At 58.5% G+C, this 5,285-nt stretch overlaps 2 non-coding genes and 1 pseudogene across 2 annotated transcripts; all 3 read left to right on the top strand.

The window, feature by feature from the left end:
* The first annotated feature begins 441 nt into the window (after positions 1–441).
* LOC142793768 (small subunit ribosomal RNA) lies at positions 442–2,256 on the top strand. The gene has a single exon (XR_012891806.1). It is a non-coding gene; the product is annotated as a small subunit ribosomal RNA (ribosomal RNA).
* A 1,719-nt stretch (positions 2,257–3,975) lies between these two features.
* LOC142793774 (5.8S ribosomal RNA) lies at positions 3,976–4,128 on the top strand. Its single transcript, XR_012891812.1, has one exon. It is a non-coding gene; the product is annotated as a 5.8S ribosomal RNA (ribosomal RNA).
* A 1,154-nt stretch (positions 4,129–5,282) lies between these two features.
* LOC142793778 (large subunit ribosomal RNA) overlaps positions 5,283–5,285 on the top strand; it is a 4,339-nt pseudogene continuing 4,336 nt past the window's right edge.

Raw genomic sequence — 5,285 nt, 5'->3', positions numbered from 1 at the left:
CAGTCGTCTGCAGCCTCATCCGCTTGATGCGTTAGGGGCTGGTTGTCGGACGGTGCCGTTTTACCACGATATCGAGGTGTGTTCCGTGTCGTCCTCGGGCGATTCAGATGCGAAAGCGCCGAAGACGCGGGCGTGACCCGTCGTCTGGCGGCTTTGCAGTCTCGGCTCCGTTGCTAGTTCCGGCCGGTCCACCGACAGTGCAGCGGGCTTGGGCAACCCGCACGGCGCGACCGAGTCGATGCAACGAAAAAGAGCGAGCATGAACGTGCTTCTTGCCGCACGGCTCCCACTCGTCTTTCGGGAAGGTTGTGCCGTAGCGAGCTCGAACGCCGTCATCTCGGAGTGCAAAATAAGCGTGTTGGGGCGCCTGAAGGTGGCCTCCGCCGCACACAGACTGCGTCCGGCCCGCCGAGGGCGAGGACGGACGCGCAGTCGAACGATTACCTGGTTGATCCTGCCAGTAATCATATGCTTGTCTCAAAGATTAAGCCATGCATGTCTAAGTACATGCCGAAATAAGGCGAAACCGCGAATGGCTCATTAAATCAGTTATGGTTCCTTAGATCGTTTCTTCCTACTTGGATAACTGTGGCAATTCTAGAGCTAATACATGCAGTGAGCCTGGAGCCCTTTGGGTAACGGGTGCTTTTATTAGACCAAGATCGATCGGGTTTCGGCCCGTATTGTGTGGTGACTCTGGATAACTTTGTGCTGATCGCATGGCCACGAGCCGGCGACGTTTCTTTCAAGTGTCTGCCTTATCAACTTTCGATGGTAGGTTACTTGCTTACCATGGTTGTTACGGGTAACGGAGAATCAGGGTTCGATTCCGGAGAGGGAGCCTGAGAAACGGCTACCACATCCAAGGAAGGCAGCAGGCGCGCAAATTACCCACTCCCGGCACGGGGAGGTAGTGACGAAAAATAACAATACGGGACTCTTTTGAGGCCCCGTAATTGAAATGAGTACACTCTAAATCCTTTAACGAGGATCAATTGGAGGGCAAGTCTGGTGCCAGCAGCCGCGGTAATTCCAGCTCCAATAGCGTATACTAAAGCTGCTGCGGTTAAAAAGCTCGTAGTTGGATCTCAGTTCCAGACGAGTAGTGCATCTACCCGATGCGACGGCTCGGACTGAACATCATGCCGGTTCTTTCTTGGTGCACTTCATTGTGTGCCTCGAGATGGCCGGTGCTTTTACTTTGAAAAAATTAGAGTGCTCAACGCAGGCGAGTCGCCTGAATAAACTTGCATGGAATAATAGAACAAGACCTCGTTTCTGTTCTGTTGGTTTTTGGAATACGAGGTAATGATTAAGAGGGACGGACGGGGGCATTCGTATTGCGGCGCTAGAGGTGAAATTCTTGGACCGTCGCAAGACGAACTACTGCGAAAGCATTTGCCAAGAATGTTTTCATTGATCAAGAACGAAAGTCAGAGGTTCGAAGGCGATCAGATACCGCCCTAGTTCTGACCATAAACGATGCCAACCAGCGATCCGCCTGAGTTACTCAAATGACTCGGCGGGCAGCTTCCGGGAAACCAAAGTATTTGGGTTCCGGGGGAAGTATGGTTGCAAAGCTGAAACTTAAAGGAATTGACGGAAGGGCACCACCAGGAGTGGAGCCTGCGGCTTAATTTGACTCAACACGGGAAAACTTACCCGGCCCGGACACTGGGAGGATTGACAGATTGAGAGCTCTTTCTTGATTCGGTGGATGGTGGTGCATGGCCGTTCTTAGTTGGTGGAGCGATTTGTCTGGTTAATTCCGATAACGAACGAGACTCTAGCCTATTAAATAGGTGCGGGGTTCCCAGCACCTTACAACCTTCTTAGAGGGACAAGCGGCTCCTAGCCGCACGAAACAGAGCAATAACAGGTCTGTGATGCCCTTAGATGTCCGGGGCCGCACGCGCGCTACACTGAAGGAAGCAGCGTGTCTTTATCCCTGTCTGAAAAGACTGGGTAACCCGTGGAACTTCTTTCGTGATTGGGATAGGGGCTTGCAATTGTTCCCCTTGAACGAGGAATTCCCAGTAAGCGCGAGTCATAAGCTCGCGTTGATTACGTCCCTGCCCTTTGTACACACCGCCCGTCGCTACTACCGATTGAATGATTTAGTGAGGTCTTCGGACCGATGTCCGGCGCGGCCTTTCGGTTGCGCCGGTCTGTTGGAAAGATGACCAAACTTGATCATTTAGAGGAAGTAAAAGTCGTAACAAGGTTTCCGTAGGTGAACCTGCGGAAGGATCATTAACGGATTGTGAAGGGTGAGCGCCTCAGCTGCGTCTGCGCCCGACACTTTCTGCCGCTGACCCCGTTTGGACGCGGGGTCGGCTTTTCCCCACGGGGCTGCCTGAATGTGGAGCGGCACCCCGTGACAAATTGTTGCGCCCAGCGGACGCCAACACCGCGACCTTGGACGGTCGGCCAGGTGGCGGACGCGGGTACAAACGGCGCAACGCACTCATAGGTCGGCTTTCGACCCGCCACTGCACCGTGGCTCGAAGCGCTCGAAATGCGCGACCCGACCGCTGCGGGACCGCCTAGTACTGTAAACAGGAGCGGCGGAGCGCGAACGGCGAGTCGTGGTTACGTCGGTAGAAGGCGAGGCTGCGCGTTCCCGAAACGCCAGCCGAGTGCCCTCCCGACCGTTCGAGCGTGCAAGAACGAGACCCGACAATCGCGCGGCGACTGCCAAGTACGAGAGGAACGGCACAAGCGTCGGCGGTCGGTCAAGGAACTGGCGATGTGACGGGTCCGCTGTGCACCAGTGCATACCGTCCCGCCGTCCGCGGCAAGCGCCTCCGCGTCCTCGGGTGACGGAGGCTGCCGGTCGGTTCTTGCAGGCGAGGGATCTCGCTGGCACCGGTTCGCGTTGACGCGCGGCCGGTCATGGCACGGCGATGCGACGGCCGAGGTGCGCAGTACTCGATGGAGGAACCGCACGCTCCGATGACCGTCCCGCCCTCCGCGGCGTATGCGTACCGACCGTAATGGTTGCAGCAGCGCCGGCCGGCTTTTGAATTCGCCACACGAAACACGGTGCGAGATCGCGGTTAGGGGAGCGTCGACGTTGCCAGGCGTTTTGCTTGCTGCCGAGGGAAAGGCGGCACGGCCACGTCGCGCTCGTCGCGATTAGCGGGTCTGCGCGCTTTGGGAAGGTGCCGCAACGACTTGCCGAAAGAGGAAGCACGGAAGAACGAGGGACTTGGACGTCCCGACAATTGAACGCACTTGCGGCCAGGCCCTTGCTGGCTTCGTTCTTCCGCCTCGAGTAGGCTCGTACGCGGCTCCGGCGCCGAAAGTGGTCCTTGGCACCGACTTCGGTGGACGTGGGAAGTGCCGCGCAAGTACGGCGCGCCTGGCTCCACCTGTTGGCTAAAGTAGGCAGCCGGATCGGCATTTTGGTGTGCGGTGGCAAACCGTGGATGCGAAAAAAGCTTGTGCGATTTCGTGGAACAAAAAGCGGGGGTCCCCCTTTTTATGCGGAGGAGACCGACCCGCCCGCCGTGGTGAACCGCGACGCCACGGTAAAAACGGGAGAGGCTTGTCGATGGGACCGTGCATCCCGCGCTCCACGGAGGCCGGGAGGCGGCCGCCCGAGGAAATGTGTAGCCGTCGAGGCCCGCATCTGCGTGCACTCTTATCCAAATGGGTGTACCGCAGGCATTTTCTGGTTAGGCGGGCCAATGAGAGCGAGCACACAACGATACCTACGGGTCCGGCTTGGAGAACCGGCTTCGACGCCTCCCGAGTATTTATAGAGGGGTGGACCACGAAAGCACTCGCAAGTAGCGGAAGCGAAACGCCGTCCGAAACACACCGTTTGCTCGATTTGCGGCAGCCGAAAAAGGCGCGGCAGAGTTTTGGAGTCCAAGCGTGCGCTGAAAAGCGCCCTTCTTGGCCACTGTTTGGCCGAGTGCCAGAAACGTTTGGTTTTGACTGTACGGAATTGAACAAACACTTTTTCACGACTCTAAGCGGTGGATCACTCGGTTCTCGGGTCGATGAAGAACGCAGCCAGCTGCGAGACTTGGTGTGAATTGCAGGACACACTGAGCACTGATTCTTTGAACGCACATTGCGGCCTTGGGTCTTCCCTTGGCTTCGTCTGTCTGAGGGTCGGATCACATATCAAGAGAGCCTTCGGCGCACAAGGGAACGTGAGCCGTCGACTCGTTTTGACCGCGTCGGCAACACGGACAGCACGCTGAACACCTCACAGCGAGCGCCAACAGCGGCCACTCAAGGGCGAGACGGTGGCGACCGTCGTGCCAGAGCCCAACCGAAACGGGGGCGACCGACTGCATTGAGGATGTGGCACCTCGTTGAGACCGCCGCAGGACTTCGAGTCGGAAGGAAGCCTGCAGGGAAAGTGCGGTCGAGGTTGCGTACTCCTCTCTGCGACCGGGCGCGCAAGAGCTGCGAGAGCCACGGACGCGCAACTTTAACGCACGGTAAACACGAGGAGCGAAAGCCGGCCAGCAAAGCTTCTCCAGCCGTGCGCAAAGTGCGCGAGATCGCAGCCTTGCGTTGCGCTTGTTGCCCTCGAAGTAAGCAGGGTGTCCCGTAGACCGGGCGCTCGAACACGCTGCGGGGCCGTGCCTCCTCCAGGCTTTGCCGCGCGAACAGGGAACGTTCGCGCGCAAAGCGCAGGGAGGTGAGGAGGCTGCGCCCGACGTTTGCGGTTCGCTGCGTACGCGGTTGATGCGGAGAGCACGGCGCGACGACTTGCCGCGAAGCGGAAAAAGTCTCCCGCACGAGTTGGCGAAACGTTGGCGAAGCTTAAGGCGTTCTCGTCGTAGTCCGCCGTCGGTCTAAGTGCTTCGCAGTTCCCGTCCCGTTCAAAAAACTGGGCCACTCCAGTTGGGGCGGGGGCGACGCTACACGAGACGATGCCTCTCGCCAGGCTGCGTGGCTGCCCTTGCGGCGGCGGCGACTGGCCTCGGCGGTGTTTGGGCTTTCGACACGGTCGTTTATCACGCAACTGCTCGGACGACGCACGCGCGCAGCGGAATGCCGCTTGCCAGCCTTGTGAAGATGTGACCCTGTACAGGGTTGCGGGCGCACTTGGTAGGGCGTCGTACTCGGTTCGCGATGGGTTTACGAACGTGTCCCGTCACTTCCACGTCACACCGGTTGTGCGCCGCACGCGTGCAGCGGGGAAGCCGATTGCCAGCCTTGTGAAGAAGTGGCCCTGTACAGGGTTGCGGGCGCACTTGGTAGGGCGAGCGCACGCGGTCGTGCAGGAAGTTGATGGAAGCGAATGTATCCGCTGTCGA

The sequence above is a fragment of the Rhipicephalus microplus genome, unplaced genomic scaffold (genome assembly GCF_043290135.1).
Source record: "Rhipicephalus microplus isolate Deutch F79 unplaced genomic scaffold, USDA_Rmic scaffold_329, whole genome shotgun sequence".
Taxonomy (NCBI): domain Eukaryota; kingdom Metazoa; phylum Arthropoda; class Arachnida; order Ixodida; family Ixodidae; genus Rhipicephalus; species Rhipicephalus microplus.
The sequence above is the reverse complement of the archived record's forward strand: the minus strand, read 5'-3'. Positions and strand labels throughout refer to the sequence as shown.